We start from the raw sequence: 18,780 nt of genomic DNA on the forward strand, positions 1-18,780 counted from the left end.
ACTTGGAAACATTACATTTGGTCCCAACCTCCAAATCATTGAAATATGTTGTGAACGGCTGGGGCCCAAGTACCCCACTAGGCACAGCCAATGTGAGGATGATCCATTTATTCCTACTCTGTTTTCTGCCTGTTAACCAATCCTTAATCCATGCCAGTATATTATCTCCTATCCCATGTGCTTTAGTTTTGCTAACCAGCCTCCTGTATCAAAAGCCTTCTGAAAATCCAAGTATACCACGTCCACCACTTTTATCAGTTCTGTTAGTAACATCCTCAAAAAATTCCAACAGGGTCGTCAAACATGATTTCCCAATCATTACTTCATGTCGATTACGTCCAATCAGATCATTATTATCTAAGTGCCAATAATGACAGATTCCAGCATTTTCCCTACTACTAATATAAGGCTAACAGGTCTGTAATTCCCCGTTTTCTCTCTTCCTCCCTTCTTAAATAGTGGAGTAACATTTGCTACCTTCCAATCTGTAGGAACCGTTCCAGAATCTATAGAATTTTGGAAGATGATCACCAAAGCATCCATTATCTCCATAGCTACCTCTTCCAACACTCTGGGATGTAGAAAATCAGATCCTGGAGACTTATCAACCTTCAGTCCCATTAATTTATCCAATACAGCCTTGCCTTCTTATTAATACTAATTTCCTTCAATTCTCCCTAGTCCTTTGGATCGCTAATTCTTGCATCTTCCTTTATAAAGACAGACACAAAGTAATCATTTAGCTTCTCAGTCATTTCTCTATTCCCCATTATAAATTCTCCTGATTCGGCATGTAATGGACCCACATTTGTCTTAGCTAAACTTTTCCTTTATACAGAACCGATAGAAGCTTTTACAGCCCGTTTTAATGTTTTTTTGCTAGTTTACATTCATATTCTATTCCCCCTCTCAGTTTCTTGGTCATCTTTTGTTGTATTCTAAAATTTTCCCAATCCTCAGCTTTACTACTATTTCTGGCAACTTTATAGGCCTTTTCTTTTAATCTTATACAATCCTTAACTTCCTTTGTTAGCCACGGTTGACTGACTTTTCTTTTTGGATTATTGTGCCTTGAAGGAATGTATAATTGCTGTAAACTATGTAATAATTATTTAAAGACTATCCACTGCCTGTGTACCATCATACCTTTTAATGCATTTTCCCAATCCACCTAGCCAATTTGCCCCTCATACCCAGTCATAATTTCCTTTGTTCAAATTTAACACTCTGGTTTCAGGTTGAATCTCACTTTCAAACAGAATGTGTAAAATTCTATCATATTATGGTCACTCATCCCTAAAGGTTCATTTACAACAAGATTATTAATTAGCCCTTTTTCATTACATAATACTAGATCTAAAATAGCCTGTTCTCTAGTCAGTGCCTCAACATACTGTTCCAGAAAAACATTCCTAACAATTTTTTTTTATTCATTCACGGGATGTGGGTTTCACTGGCTGGGCCAGCATTTATTGCTCATCCCTAGTTGCCCTTGAGAAGGTGGTGGTGACTTTCTTGAACCACTGCAGTCCATGTAGTGTAGGTACACACACGTTGCTCTTAGGAAGGGAGTTCCAAGATTTTGACCCAGTGGCAGTAAAGGAACGGCGATTTATTTCCAAGCCAGAATGGTGAAGGACTTGGAGGGGAACTGTTCCCATGTGTCTGCTGCCCTTATCCTTCTAGATGGTGGTGGTTGTGGGTTTGGAAGGTGCTGTCTAAGGTGAATTCCTGCACTGCATTTTATAGATTCTATCCCTCTCTATCAGTCTCTTGGTCCTCCTTTGCAGCATACTCCCAATTCTCAGCTTTACTATTATTTCTGGCAACTTTATCGGCCTTTTTTTCTCCAGAAATTCATCCTCCACAGGATTAACGCTCATTAGATTTAGCAATCTATATGCAGATTGATGGCACCCAAGAGTACTGTATTATCCATGCCATGTGCTTAATCTCCTGATTAATACCATGCCCCACACTACTACTACTACTACTATTTGATGGCCTAAAAATAACTCCTACCAATGTTTGCTGCCCCTTGCTGTTTCTTAGCTCCACCCAAACAGATTGCACATTTTGTTCTTCCAATCTGAGATATTCCCTTACTAATGTACTGATCCCATCCCTTGTATCAGTGCAAACCACCTCCTTTTTCTTTTTGCCTGTCCTTCCTAAATGTTGAATATCCTTGAATATTCAGTTCTCATCCAATAATTTATATAGATTTTTCTTTTCCCACCTATTTCCATTATTTTTAAATCTTGTATGCACTGCTAGTCTTTCCACCCCACCCCCACTAGAGCTGTACCTTGAGTGCCCTGCCATCCATTCTTAATTAGCACATTCATTTAGATAATATCACCACCTTCAACACCTCTTTGTTCCTTTGTCTGTGACATCATTCGATTATCTGCTCCTATCACTGCTTGCTTGTCCCTACAACCACACCACCACCCTCCACATCAGCCCCCTGCCTCGCCACCACCACCACCACCACCACCACTCCCCCCCCCCCACCCGCCAACTTAAACCAGCTTATATTTCACCCCTCTCCTAATATTCACTCAGTTCTGTTGAAGGGTCATGAGGACTCGAAATGTCAACTCTTTTCTTCTCCGCCGTTGTTGCCAGACCTGCTGAGTTTTTCCAGGTAATTCTGTTTTTGTTTCAGTTCTCAGTCTTGTTTACCCTGTAGCCATGTTTCCATAATGGCAATTAGATCATACCCATTTACCTCTTTGTGCCTTTAAATTATCTACCTTGTTGCAAATTATGCATGCATTCAGTTGAGTTCCCTTAACTTTGTCTTTTTGGCATTATTCCACATTCTAAGCTAGTTGAAAGCTTACCTTCGTTTTGCCTGCCACTTATCCATTTCCTGTTGCCAGCTTTACATCCTTCCAATCTGAGCTAATCCTCAGGTTCCCATGCCCCTAACAAGCTAGTTTAAACCCTCCCCAAAAGCACTAGCAAATCTCCCTACGAGGATATTAGTTTCAGTCTTGTTAAGGTATAACCTATCCGTCTTGTACAAGTCCCACCTGCCCCAGAAGTTACTCAATGTCTCAGGAATCTTCTGCACCAATTCTCCAGCCACATGCTCAATCCTCCTATTCCTATGCTCACGAGTACTTGGAGTAATCCTGCTTTTGAGGTCCTGCTTTTTAATTTCCTTCCTAAATCCAAAAAATCCACTTTCAAGACCTCATCCCTCTTCCTACCTATGTCATTGGTACCAAAGACCACGACCGCTGGCTGTTCACCATCCTGCAGCCGCTCTTTGGGTTGAAAAACACCATCATCCAAAAAACTCCTGCCCTAAAATGATGATTGCAGTCAAAATAATGCTTCAGACATGTGCTTATACCTTTTTTTAAAGAAACCAGGCAGAATTAATATAATTCAAGATACTTGAAGGCAGATTTGATATTAACATTTGTCAAGCTTGGCTGTTTGCTAATATCACTTACACCTGATTTGTGGATTTGACATTGTAGAGCTATTTTTCCCCCTCTGAATATCTTATTAGTAAATGTTCAACTTTCTGCATCAAATTCAAGAGAGAGACTAGAAAATTTATCATCTACCTTATTGGATTGAACTCCATTGGAACGCTGGTTATGCATTTACCAACACTGGAGCCAAACCTGCAAATACCCAAAAGTAACTTATTTATGACTTGTAACAAGAGAAACAATGAGCTTGGTCCCTGTTGTAGTTAAAGGGCTACTCTGGCTACCATGGCTATCTATAGCACAGAGAACATGACTTATATCCTACAATTCCCCATTACATTTCCTTCAATAAAACATGATCCCTTTAGAAATGCAATTTTGAACAAGTTTTACAATGGTTTGACAACAAAGCTAGGTTGATTTTACGTGGAAGTGAAAACGGACTCATTTTTAAAAAACTATTAAAATAGTTTTCCCCAAACAGTCAGCTGCTTTGTTTGTTTACTGTAATAGCAACAGGGATCATACATAATAAATCATAGAATTTTAGGTACACAGAGCTACCCAGCAACAGCTGATAGAGAGCTATAATGCAAAAATTGCTTTTAAAAAATTGTAAATGAAATAGGTTACAAAGTAAACTGTCCATAGCCAACTACTAATATTGCAATCAGAATAGCCATTTGAAGCTAAATAAAATTTATAAAGAAAATCAACAATTCTGCAAGAGTTTTCTCTTATAACCATTACTGCTCCAACAGTGGCTTAAGTGAACTGGTCAACAAGATGGAATGAACAGCACTATTCTTTCATACAGAGCAAGCAACTTGATCCAGACAATAATTCCATCCAGTCAGAATGGCTCAATTGCAGCACCTGGCTTCTAAGTCAGAAGCACTCTAGAACTTTAACACAATGTAGCCTGACAATACAATGCAGTATGAAGGGACTGGTGCATTTAACTGGAAACATGAAACTAAGGCCTATCTGTTCAGGTTAAAAATCTAATTCCACCATTCAGGAGTGAGCAGGAAGCTCTCCTGATATTTCAACCAACATTCCTTCCTCAAATAACACCAAAAACCAGTTAACCAGTCATTTATCTCACTGTTTGTGGAGATTGTGCACTGCGCAAAATCACTGTTTTGGTTTGTCTTCATTAACAGGTATTTCACTCTAGAAAGTTATACATGGCGAAGTGCTTTGAAATGCACAATAAAGCTTTATAAATTTATAAAGCCTTGTTTTCTCAAATGGATAATCTGGGTTTCTCAACCACGGGAGGCAATTCACAATCAAACTTAGCCCTGTGGGTAATAGTGAAAGCTGCAGCAGCAAGTTGCATGATAAAGTCTGTTGGACATGTCCACATTTACAACTGACAACTACCTTTGTTATCCTTCATTACACAAGACCAACAACAGCCTGGTACTTTTGAGTAACCACTTTTGACAGGTCCAAGTCACAACTAAGAATAAAGGTAGTAAGTCCATATTTAACATAAAATGTCTGTTATCCCTCAGTGGACTTTCCCACTTTCTCCAGAGAAAAATTGTGTATGCAACAGCTGGAGCTTCTAAAATGGAAAGATAACAAGATTCCATTTCACATTTCAACCACAAAATAGCATATTATACTTTGCACTACTGTTGGTACTCATCACAGTCAAATGTCCCCAAAAAAGAGAAAAACTGTGAAGTGTGCAATGAAAACTCCTAACTCAGACATTTACAGGAAAGCATGAAAGTGTTATTAGGTTAATTCTATAAACCAGCATCTGAAGATAAAAATACAAAAAAATTCAACAAAAAAAAGCTGAGAGTGCCAAATTTGCATGTGATTTTGTGATGCACACATACATCAGTAGATCCAGCTACTTGAAATTTTAAGTAGTGTACACTAACCATCATATATGTAAATATAATAGACATAGAATGTACGATCTAGGTTTTGGTGCAAGTACAAAAACACATGGAAATCAATTAGCTAACACAATATCTATCCTCTACATTAGATGGTCAAATATACCCATGATTTAAAATGCGGCACTACATCAGCAACAACTGTCATTTATATAGAAAAAAGGGCCCAAGCTGCTTAAGGAATAATATGCCACCAAAGTCATCCCCACTATATAATGAGGGATTTTAGTACTTGTCCTAAGTTACATTTACAATCAAAAACTAATAGGCAAGTGATCACTGCTCCAAAATTCTGATACAAGTGGTTGTGCAAAGATACCTTTGAAGTTGGAACCCATAATAGAGGTATTTGATTAATCGAGAGCTCCAAGGAGAAGAAAACTGATGAGCTATAGAAAACACAGTAACTACCATAGTCTTCAAAGCAACACTGATCAGCAGCAGTGTTATAGGGAAGGGTTTGGCATAAATGCTTTCCCATGTCAGAAATAAAAGGTGAATCAGCAGTGGAAGAGCGCCTCAGTGGCATGTAGCAGGCAAGTCCAATCTTTGGGATTTACAAAATGATACATGATTTTTTAAAAAATAATTCAATACACTAAATTAATCTAAAATTCATTCAAATAAAAAAATCATTAGCCTCTCATTAAACAGAGCTAGATTTTCCATTTTTCAATCATGAGAACCAACCAAAATACCCCGTCTCACATTTTCTGGCTGAAAATAATGGCAAGTTTTTGATGCAACCAATGGATGCACGCTCATTTAAAAGAAAGGTGACAGCCAGTCCAACTCAGTTTCTCTGGGAATTTTACATTGCTGTCTATACTGGTTTTTAAAGCTCACTTTCAAGCTAACTATATAGGCCACTATAACCTAGTGCCATAGAAGATTAATTCCTGAATCCAGACCAGATAATATTTTAGAAATCTCTAAATATTGGTGCTATTGGTAAGATTGTCATTCATTGCACAGTTCTAATTGCTCTGTACAACTCAGTGGCATGCTAGGCCATTTCAGATGGCAATTAAGAGTTATTGTGGGAACACAGTCACATGTAGGCCAGAGTGGGTAAAGATAGCAGATGTATTCATAAAATGAAGTGAATCGGTTGGCTATTTACAACAATCCAAAAGTTTCATTGCCACTTCTACTGATATCAACTTTTTAATTTCCAGATTTCTTTTCAATTCAATTCTAAATTCTCAAACCATTACAGTACAATTTGAACTCTCATTCTCTGGATTTGTAGTTCAGTCCTTCAGATTACTTCCAAGTACCATAACTATTGTCCCTTGGTTTACAAACTGACAGTAAATTTCACAAGATCAATAAGCAAAGATTCTTGGAATAGACCCGCAAGTCATGTTACGACCACAGCCGATGTTAACTGCTGCACAAACCAAATCCCAGAGGGAAACTTGGCTTATGGGCCATACTCAGTTTTATTGATAAAATAAAGAAAACTTAAGCACACAAGATTATAGTTGCACAGTTAAAAATTAGTTTTACAACACATTCCACCAAAAGGCTCAAAACTTGGTTAGACCCACAAGTAAACAGCTTCCAGGCAACACTCTCTTATAGATGTTTAACTATAAAAATCCAGTAACATTACCCAAGACAAACTGCTGTTGCTTTCACAGAGGTATTCCATACCACCCCTTAACTCTCTTCCACTCTGCCATGGAAATCCAACGTTTTAGAACAGACTGCTGTTGCAGCCCAAGACTTTTCTGGCTTGACTAGATAGCTGATTCAAACTGCATCTTCTCCCAGCCCAAAGTCACAGCTCAGCAGCTTTATCTCACAGCTCACTCCAGCCCTACAACTAGAGCAATCCCAAAATATATTTTTCCCCTTTCATCTCTGGTTCCATTGTTCTCATAACTCTTTGAAACTCAAATCCTTCCAAATATAAAATCTTCCGCGTCTCCATTTTGTCTTTGCTTTCGGGTTAATAATATATTTATGTTTACCTATGGAGCTCCTGCTGTTGGAGATTAATCACACTGAGGCATCATTTCTTACGTAGAAACCCCATTTATTACTTGTGCACAAGGGAGACAATACAATGAGAGCTACTGTACAGTCTTATAGAATACACGCAGACTTGTTAAAAACATTTTTACAGCCAATCAGTAAGTTTTGCAACAAACCTATCCATTTACTTGCATAAGTTAATTGACCAATCCACGTTCCAGTAAATTTCCATTTCCCTCACAACAGATGTTTGGTTACACAGTTGCTTATCACAACCCCGATTACATTCGGCCTGAGAAAGAACAAAATGGAATGTCTCAGGGCTCATCCTACCACTGTGGTCAGACAGGATTGTATTATTCTCAAGGTTGTAGTATTTTTCTCTTATGCCTAGGCGTACAATCAACTTCTCATTAACTCTTCCAGCACTAAATAGGCTCCCTGTTGCCTAGGCCACCTTTTGTCCTAAAAGGACAATCCACCGCCCTTAGCCAAGTTCTATGTATCCTAGTCGCCGGGTTTCATCCTCAGTGGGTTCCTGATTCCTGAGGAGAGGGAGGGAATAGATAGCTGGCTTGCCACCAGGACACTGGAGGTTCTGTAGTCAGCAGACAGAGCGGATACAACAGAGGACGAGCTGGATAACAACATACAAAACAATGAGTAGGGCAAGACCTATGACAAGGTATTTGAGGAGGGTTTTAAAAAGGTACCCAAAGCATCCACCGATATTAGGGAGCCACCCCCACCAGTCAAAGGATGGGAAAATGAGTACAAATCCAACATTTAGTTTGATTGCCTTGCGAGGCAATGGCCTGCATCCATTGAACCGCAGAATTGGTAGCCCATGTCCCCGCAAGGGCTGCGCAAGACAGGATCCAGATCAGAGTCCATATTCTGACAGCTGAGTCAAGGTTCCTGAACTGAAAAAGCCTCAAGCCTTTTTAAAAATTCATTAAATCACGGGATATGGGTGTCACTAGCTCAGCCAGCATTTATTGCCCATCACTAATTGCCTTTGGGATGATGGTATGAGCTGCCTTCCTTAACCGCTGCAGTCCATATGGTGTAGTTACACCAACAGTGCTGTTAGGGAGTTCCCAGGTTTTGACCCAGCAGCACTGAAAGAATGGCAATATATTTCCAAGTCAGAATGGTGTGTGTCTTGGAAGGGAGTTTGCAGGTGGTGGTGCTCCCATGCATCTGCTGCCCTGGTCCTTCTAGGTAGAAGTTGCGGGCTTGGAAGGTGCTGTCAAAGCTACCTTGGTGAGTTGCTGCACTGCATCTTGCAGATGGTTCACACCACTGCCACTGCACGTCACTGGTGGAGAAAGTGAAGGCTGAAGGTGGTGGGTAGGTGTCAATCAGACAGGCTGCTTTATCCTGGATGGTATCAAGCTTCTGTTGTTGCAGCTGCACTCTCCAGTCAAATAGAGAGTATTCCATCACACTCCTGACTTGTGCCATGTAGATGGTGAATAGGCTTTGGGGAGTCATGAGGTCTGTTACTCGACGTAGAATTCCCAACTCTTGTAGCCACAGTATTTATATGGCTGGTCCAGTTCAGTTTCTGATGAATGCTAACCCCCAATGTTAGTAGGGGAATTCAGCAATGGTAATGCCCTTGAATGGCATGGTTAGGTTTTCTCTTGTTGGAGATCGTCATTACCTGGCACTTGTGTAGCATGAATGTTACTTGTCTCTTATCAGCCCAAGCCCGAATGTTGTTCAGGTCATGCTGCATAAGGACACTGACTGCGCCAGTATCTGAAAACTGTGCAATCATCAGCAAACATCCCCACCTCCGACCCTATGACGGAGGGAAGGTCATTGATGAAGCAGCTGAACATGGTTGGGTTTAGAATACTACCCTGAGGAACACCTGCTGCAATGTCCTGGGGCTGAGATGAGCAACATCCAACAACCACAACCATCTTCCTTTGTGCTAGGCATAACTCCAACCAGTGGAGAATATTCCCCTTGATTCCCAGTGACTTCAATTTTACTAGGGCTCCTTGGTGCCAGACTCCATCAAATGCTGCCTTGATGTCAAGGGCAGTCACTCTCAGCTCACCTCTGGAGTTCAGTTGTTTTGTCCATATTTGGACCAAGAATGCAATGAGCTCAGGAGTTAATAGGCCCTGGCAGAATCCAAACTGAGCATCAGTGAGCAAGTTATTGCTGAGTAAGTGCCACTTGATAGCACTGTCAACGGTCCCTTCCATCACCTCACTGATGATTGATGGACTGATGGGGGGGTAAATCAGCCAGGTTGGGTTTGTCTTGCTTTTTGTGGACAGGGCCCACCTGGGCAATTCTCCACAATGTCTGGTAGATGCCAGTGTCATAGCTATACTGGAACAGCATGGCTAGGGGTGAGACTAGCTCGGGGGCATAAGTCTTCAGTACTATTGCCGGAATGCTGTAAAGGCCCGTAATTTTTGCAATATCCAGTGTCTTTAGCCGTTTCATTCATGTGGAGTGAATCAAATTGCCTGAAAGACTGGCATTCGATGCTGGGGACCTCAGGATGAGGCCAAGATAGATCAGCACTTCTGAAGAAGGTTGCAAACGTTCTAGAGTTGTCATTTGCACTGGTGCTCGGCTCCCCCTACACTGAGGAAGGGGATATTTATGGAGCCTTCTCCTCCAGTTAGTTGTTTGATTGTCCACTACCATTCACAACTGGGTGTGGCAGGACTGCAGAGCTTAGATCTGATCAATTGGCTGTGGGATCGCTTAGCTCTGTCTCTTGCATGCTGCCTCCACTGCTTGGCATGCTAACAGCCCTGTGTTGTGGCTTCACCAGATTGACACCTCATTCTTAGGTATGCTTGGTGCTGCTCCTGACATGCCCTCCTACACTCTTCATTGAAACCAGGATCCTTCCCCTGGCTAATCAACAATGGTAGAGTGGGGGATATGCCAGGCCATGAGGTTACAGATTGTGGTTGTATACAATTCTGCTGCTGCTGATGGCCCACAGTGCCTCATGGATGCCCAGTTTTGAGTTGTTAGATCTGTTTGAAATCTATTTCATTTAGAGTGGTGGTAGTGCCACAACACACAATGGAGGGAACCCCCAATGTGAAGAAGGAACTCCATTGACACAAGGACTGTGCAGCGGTCACTCCTACCAATACTGTCATGGGCAGATACAACTGAGAAGGTAGATTGGTGAGGACAAGGTCAAGTAGGTTTTTCCCTCTTGTTGATCCCCTCACCATGTGCCACAGTCCTAGTCAAGCAGCTATGTTCTTTAGAACTCAGCCAGCTCAGTCAGCAGTGATGCTACCAAACTACACTTGGTGATTACATTGAAGTCGCCCATCCACAGTACATTCTGATCCTTACCACCTTCAATGCTCCTTCCAACTGGTGTTCAACATGGAGGAGAAGTACTGATTCATCAGCTGGGGTGTGGTGGGGTGGTAGGTGGTAATCTGCAGGAGATTTCCTTGCAGATGTTTGACTTGATGCCATGAGACTTCATGGGGTACAGAGTCAATGTTGGGGACACTGAGGGCAACTCCTGACTGTACACCACTGTGCCGCTACCTCTAGTGGTCTGTCCTACCAGTGGACAGGACATACCCAGGGATGATGATGGTGGTGCCTAGGACATTGTCTGTAAGGTATATTTCAGTGAGTATGACTATGTCAGGCTGTTGTTTGACTAGTCTGTGGGACAGCTCTCCCAATTTTAGCACAAGCCTGCAGATGTCAGTAAGGTCATTGCAAGGTCGACAGGGCTGGGTTTACTATTGTCATTTCCTGTTGCTGATGCTTTTAGACTTCATAGTGGTTTGATACAACTGAACTTGCTAGGCCATTTCAGAAAGCATTTAAGAGTCAACAACATTGCTATGGGTCTGGAGTCACATGTAGGTCAGGCCAGGTAAGGACAACAGATTTCCATCTCTAAAGGATATCAGTGAACCAGATGGGTTCTTACAACAATTGACAACATTTCATGGTCACCATTACTGAGCCTAGTTCCAGATTTATTAATTGAATTCAAATTCCACCAGCTGCCATGGTGGGATTTAAACCCATGTCCCCACAACGTTAGCCTGGGCCTATGGATTGCTAGGTCAGTGACATTGCCACTACACCACTTATTCCTCCAGTTCTGCCCAGAAAGTCAAACTTTAGCTTTTCATTATAAGCCCTGCTTATGAATTCCTACAGTTCTTGCATCTTGTAGACTTCCCCCTTCCCAACTCAATTCATTATCTACCTTATAAATTAAAAAGTTAAAAGATGCCAAGTCACTGTCAGACACTGGGGGACAGGAGCACTGGATCCACAGTGTGGACATCGGAAACCATAACAGCAAATTTCAATGTATTCATGCAGATTACAGCCCCCAGCTGAACCCCATTATTTTAAAAAGTACATATGCAGCAATCATTCCACTTAAAGGCCTGCTTGACGAAGATTTTGTAAGTGAACTAAAATTCCTACAAGTATTTTCTTTGACATCAACTGCATATTAAGCTGTTAAATTAAACCTTTAGTGGAAATTCCACATTTTACAATACTTAGATCATATGCTATAGCAGAGGTTCTCAACCTTTTTGCTTTTGATTAATTATACAATTACAAAAAGCAAACGTTGCTTGACCTTTTATTGCGTGCTTGGTAACAATGACTCTGAGCTTCAAAGATTCCTTGGACAGTGCTAGTGCACCCATTACACACTGTGGTTGCGATACATCTTCACTTCCAACACAATATCACCTCTGAGAATTTTGTGGTTTTGAAGTTGGTGTTTGAATTAAAAGTTATCCATATCTGGTATCCATGGTGTGCATTTACAATGATTTTTCCTGTTCTTTATAAATTAATCTTGCTCCTACTGAAATACCTCTATTACGTCTTATCAACACATCGCACAGCTCCTTCGTAGGACTGGGAATTGATACAACACAGCTTCACCATAATCTATCAATGTGTCCCCTTTAAGGGAAGGGGAAAAGCAAATTACTGCAATAATACTCCTACTGGAAAACAGATTACTTAACATCCACGGGAGAGGAGGTAACCTTTGCCTAAATATTGGTGGATCCCTTCAAACCATCAAGGTTTCCTAGATAGTCGCAGATCCCTATTTGAGAACGCCGGTGCTATAAGATTTTGACTAATGCAGCAGCCTTACAATTGAACTGTCTGTAAAAACTGCACAGCAACAGAAGTATTTTATTTCACAGTGTATTGATTCTTTTAGGTACGATCACTGGACTGGTAATCCAGAGGACCAGGTTAATAATGCTCTTGGAACACTGGCTTAAAACCCACCACAGCGGCTGGTAAACTTTAAATTCAATTAATAAATCTAGAATATAAAGCATAGTCTCAGTAATGGTGACCACGACAACTGTCATTGATTGTCGTGAAAACCCATCTGTTTCACTAATGTCCTTTAGGGAAGGAAATCTGACGAACAACTGCCATCATTACCTGGTCTGTCCTACATATAACTCCCGACCCACAATGTGGCTGAATATCACCTGCCCTCCAAAATGGCCAAGCAAGCCAGTGCAAGGGCAATTAGGAATAGGCAACAAATGCTGGCCTTGCCATTATCACTCACATTGCATAAAACAAGTAACCCACTTAAAAATAAGTACATACACAGCTTTGTTGGAAATCAGTATGGAAAGGAAAATGTGCTCCTTAATTGTTCAGATTTCCAAGTGTAGTATTGAGGTACAGGCCAAGAGGTTCCAAGGTTCAATCCCTCAATTGTACAGTGTGATGGAATCTCAGCTGCAGCATAATTGACGACACACCCAACTGCAATAAAATAAGAAAGAATTTGCACTGATATAGTAGCTTTCTCAGCCTTAGTTAAGTGCCAAAATGCTTTGTAGCCTATTAATTTCTTTTGAGTAATACCTACTAAATAGGGCAAGTGACATCAGCTGAGGGTAAGATTAGGTTTGATTGTTAGGCAATTTGTATGACACTCATTATTTAGTTTAAACAAGGAATAACCACTTGAGCAAGGTAGTCAAGAGCTGCCAACACCCAGGAAGCCATTCACCAGCATAAGTTACCACAGGGAAGTGAAAAAATAAGTGTTTACATTAGTTCAACTTAGTCACAATTACAAGAGCTGAAAGTACAATGTTGCAAATGAACTAAACATGTTGTACTATTCATTAAGATAAAAGCAAAAAACTGCGGATGCTGGAAATCCAAAACAAAAACAAAAATACCTGGAAAAACTCAGCAGGTCTGACAGTATCTGCGGAGAGGAACACAGTTAACATTTTAAGTCCGTATGACTCTTCAACAGAACTAAGGAAAAATAGAAAAGAGGTGAAATATAAGCTGGTTTAAGGGGAGGGCGAGGGGGTGGGACAGGTAGAGCTAGATAGAGGGCCAGTGATAGGTGAAGATAACCAAAAGACGTCATAGACAAAAGGACAAAGGTGTTGAAGCTGGTGAGCTCCAATGCAGTTTCCTCTACATTGGAGAGACCAAACGCAGACTAGGTGACCGCTTTGCGGAACACCTTCGGTCTGTCCACAAGCATGACCCAGACCTCCCTGTCGCTTGCCATTTCAACACTCCACCCTGCTCTCATGCCCACATGTCTGTCCTTGGCCTGTTGCATTGTTCAAGTGAAGCTCAACGCAAACTGGAGGAACAACACCTCATCTTCTGACTAGGCACTTTACAGCCTTCCAGACTGAATATTGGGTTCAACAATTTTAAATCATGAACTCTCTCCTCCATCCCCACCCCCTTTCCGATCCCCCTTCTTTCCAATAAGTTATATAGATTTTTCTTTTCCCACCTATTTCCATTATTTTTAAATGTATTTCCATCCATTGTTTTATCTCTGCCTTTTAGCCTATTTCGATCCCTTCCCCCCACCCCCACTAGGGCTATCTGTACCTTTGTTATCACATTCCTTAGATAATATCACCAGTTTCAACACCTCTTTGTCCTTTTGTCTATGACATCTTTTGGTTATCTCCACCTATCACTGGCCCTCTATCCAGCTCTACCTGTCCCACCACCACCCACCCCACCCCCTCCCTTAAACCAGCTTATATTTCACCTCTTTTCTATTTTTCCTTAGTTCTGTTGAAGAGTCATACGGACTCAAAACATTAACTGTGTTCCTCTCCACAGATGCTGTCAAACCTGCTGAGTTTTGCCAGGTATTTTTGTTTTTGTTTTGTACTATTCATGTTCGATACATTATCCTACTAGATAGTTTGGTACTGAGCAGTGTCAAAAACACTGTATATACACAGAGAAAGTAATGAGGTGTTCAGGCAGCCATGGGCTACAAAATTGAGCTTCAGCAATAAAGTAATTTGAACAATATGATTACAATACCCCACTCAAATTCTGATCAAGCTATTATAGATGGGCTTAGCTATTTTTGCTAAAGTACTCATTCAAAGCTGCAATCTAATTTTAGGATTCAGAATACTAAAACTTAACACTCGTGATCTCTAAAACACCTTGATTAGGTACTTTAATATCGACTCATTGCAGATATTAAAACCTTTGCTTTGCTCAATACCCACTGAATACGTCATTCCATTAACGTATTCATTCACACACAATATATCAGCTTTCAAACCAAGATTTTCAGTATTTTATGGTATATTTGTTTTGCTTATTTACAAACCATTCAGGACACAAGAAATCCACAGCACTAAGTGGCTTCAAATGTCTGTATTTTTCAAGCAAGAGCATGTTCAATATCCTCTACCTATCTTCATAAATAGCTGTTATGAAACTGTTATGGCCGGATTTCAAGGGCCTGACTTACACAAAATTGTGTTTCAGCCTCGCTCCAGAAGAGGACGAGAAATATAAATTAAGTGCATCTCTGACTGCATTGGCACCTACCTTAGGAAGGCCTCCCAGAAGGCAAACTGATGCTCGCACATGTGCATTATATCTGCCTTTTTTATAATGGTTTTATGAAAAACCACAGAACATAGGACTTAGGGGCAGGGGTAGGCCATTCAGCCCTTCGAGCCCGTTCCATCATTCACTAAGATCATGGCTGATCTGGTCGCAAGCAATAGACCCCAAACTTCATGGAAGGTTCAAACTGGGATGAAGAAATTGTAAATATAACTTTATGGTTGTTCTCTCATTACCACCTAATAGCAAAAGCTAGGCAAATTTCACATAATAGGGATTGGTTCACATCATCAAAACACTTGAAAAGGAAGTCATTCTTTCATATTGCAAGAGATACTGCTATGCATGTTATTTCAAAATTGATCATTCAACTTGAGCATGCACTATTGCTAATTTAAATGTGTTTCAATAACAGCACCTTCAGCAGACCCAATAATTATAATATTGGTGTCATTCAAGGAAACCAGCTTAAATCCTAGTCTCATATTTCACACCTACGCTTCCTCAGTATCGAACAGTCAAGTAAGTGCGTAGAGAGGTGTGTCAAGTTCCATTTTCCATTCAACTGCACCAACTGGAAGGTCAACTAACTGAAAACAATGTCAGCATCTATGAAAAAGTTGAATGGGCCATCAGATCCTAACTACAAATGCTTTGGACTATGAAGAAAGTGGGAGGCTGGTGAGAGGAAAGGGAAGTGAAGTGAAGTGAAGAGAAAAAGAAATAGCACTCTCTCAGGACCAACATACTTGCAATATACTGTGATTTTTAACAACTACAAAAGCCACCCTCAGGAAATATAAAAGATTACAACCAACTTGAAACAGTGCAATCGGTCACTCTGTCCAAAGCAAACTTTTTTGCGTCTCATCAACACTATGTTCTGTACTACCTGAATTTCCAATCTTTTTCCTCCTAAGCTCTAATGCACCATTCAACATGCACTTCCTCAAAGCGCAGCAAATTTGATGGTATCATAAACGAGCCTAATGTAAACATTGAAAGTCAGCAGTGGCCCCTTCCACCACCCCCAAAAAAAGTACACACATTCAACGGCAAGAAGAAGATATTCTTCTAAAAAAAAATACTAGTAACAGCAAATGGATTAAATAATGGGATGACTGCATTTTATATATTATAATAACCTATGAGAAAAAACAACTTACATATCATATCTCGTCACATGAAAAACTACCTTGTTTGCAGCTTTATATTACAAACTGACCGGACACATAGACCCATGCACGTCTCTCCCTGAATGCAATATATGAAACAACTGTTGCAACAGAAATTTGTTTTGGCAGACAAATCCATTTTTTTTAAAAAAAAACAAATCTGGCCTCACCATTTCCAATTTACACTTTACTGAGAAGGATTAGACTTGGCTGTGTTCAATAAGCTGGCTTGAATAATTATGAGGAATAAAGAAATACTAGCAGTAAATGATGATAAGGAATGTGTATGTATTGAACACTAATTAGTAATAATATATGACAACTGGCTCATAAAACTGCAGTAGTATTTTCTACGTAAGACGACAAATGGAATTTTTGGTCACTTTTTTCTCTTAAATTCACACGCATAATTCTGAACCATGAGCATTGTGACAATAAGCATAATATACCAATTGATATCCCAGGTTTCTCACAGGAAGTCTTCATGTTAGCTGGGGTCAGAGGGAGGGTGTAATTGGACCAAGGTGTGCAAGACATAATTCAATCCAGAATTTAAAGTTATACATTCTTTCCTTACTTCTATACAAGTCTGATATGATATTATTTATAATTAAAAGGCAAAATTTACAACAATTGGGAATCAGAAAAAGTTTTGCAGTCCAGGATGATCTGGTAATAGTGCCTTTGGGACTGGAGGATGAGAGAACACGGCCAGGAGGCAGCAAGTGCAGCTGGGAGGAGGTTGCTGGGGCCTGCACAAGAAGCTATAGTCACAGCAGGTCTTCAATGAACATTTCTACCTTAACTTCACTGGGAAGCAATTGGTCAGCAGCTTTACTTCATGAAAAAGACTACCACCAAGTTATGTCACCTTCTGCAGTAAAAGCTAGAGCCTTGAATAAGGATATGGAGTGCACAGCTTATGTCTGCAAGGCCCTTAGCTTTAATGCAACAGGCTCCTTTCAAGCCAGAGCAGGTGACAATGACATCTCCCAGGTTGCTGTTCATTGTAACAGAGAAATCACTGAGGCTCATGACACAAGGAGAAACGCTAACAATTCTTTCCTTACAGACACAGGGAAGCAGGGTCAAGCTCCTCCAGTTTGCCAGGTACCTACATTGCCTTGTGTTTGCCCTATCACCGCCCTGGTATATTTTATGAGTAGAAAAGGACTCCCTTACACAAAAAACAGAAAATGTTGGAAAAACTCAGCAGGTCTGACAGCATCTGTGGAGAGAGAAACAGAGTTAATGGTTTGAGTGTGCATGACTCTTCTTCAGAGCTACGAGTCATACGGACATGAAACATTATCTCTGTTTCTCTCTCCACAGATGTTGTCAGGCCTGCTGAGTTTTTCCAGCATTTTCGGATTTTGTTTCAGATTTCCAGCATCTGCATCTTTTATCTTCTACTTCCTAAACATCAGCTTGTTTGTGAGAGGCAGTACCTCGTGCAGGCGTGTAGCCGATGTATAGTGCAGGTAGTGCTGGCTACACTCCTGATAGTAAGGGGCCAGTAGCAATTTTATTCTTATCCATGGGACCACATGAATGGGCAGTCCCAGAGTACAATCAAATTTCTACCTCCTACCACTTCCCTATTTGCTTTGATTTACTCTTTAATCTTGTAAACCTTTATCCTGGTCCTTTATAATTACAAAAAGATATTGTTTTGCAGGAAACAGAGCAATTTAAAAGCTAATTCTGCAGAGTAAAAAATTAACACCGACAAAAGCGATTAATGATATTAATCTCAAAACATCAAAACTCATCAATTCTTACCTCTAAATCCACTTTTTAAACTGATATTTCCAAATCATTTTTTGTGCCTGCTTTCAGCATGTTACAAATATCAGCTGTCACACAAGCTTACATGCCTTCTTTATTTATTTACAAGCACAAAGAATAGAAAATAAATTATTTACAGTTCAGTACAAAGCATTGGCATAAACACTCAATAGCCAAATTAGAATGTAAAAGAAACCACTGTTTACAAATGCATATAGTCCTTTTAAGATGGAAAATATCTCACCGCTACAATATTCAGGAAGAAGTGCATATTAATTAAAATTAGTTTGTGTGTGTTCAGGGAAAACATTGAAAATGCGACAATTGGCAGGAAAAAGGTCCATTTTGGGTAAATTTTACGAAGTAGATGAACATCATTCCAAAGGAAATAAAATGGTACTTTCAAAAAAAATCATCAAACACCCCTCCAAATACATGTGCAGAATAAAGTTCAATTTTCCACTGTTCTAACAGTATCAGTAACTTTCATCTCTGAAGACTGTCATTACCCAATCTAACATTTCCATTGCCCGTAGTCAATTCTTGCAGTCTCTA

General features: G+C 40.3%; 1 protein-coding gene across 9 annotated transcripts in view; it reads right to left on the bottom strand.

The window, feature by feature from the left end:
• Positions 1 to 18,780, bottom strand: part of LOC121292896 (RAB3A interacting protein (rabin3)) — a 79,965-nt gene that overhangs the window by 54,059 nt on the left and 7,126 nt on the right. For 2 of the 9 annotated variants that reach the window (XM_041215354.1, XM_041215353.1), the window contains one exon: positions 12,998 to 13,159. The exons of the other annotated variants lie outside the window; for them this stretch is intronic. The gene's annotated coding sequence lies outside the window, so the exon portion shown is untranslated. The remainder of the gene's footprint in view (positions 1 to 12,997; positions 13,160 to 18,780) is intronic. 9 annotated transcript variants of the gene reach the window in all.

This window comes from Carcharodon carcharias, chromosome 21, assembly GCF_017639515.1.
Source record: "Carcharodon carcharias isolate sCarCar2 chromosome 21, sCarCar2.pri, whole genome shotgun sequence".
NCBI classification, from domain to species: Eukaryota; Metazoa; Chordata; class Chondrichthyes; order Lamniformes; family Lamnidae; genus Carcharodon; species Carcharodon carcharias.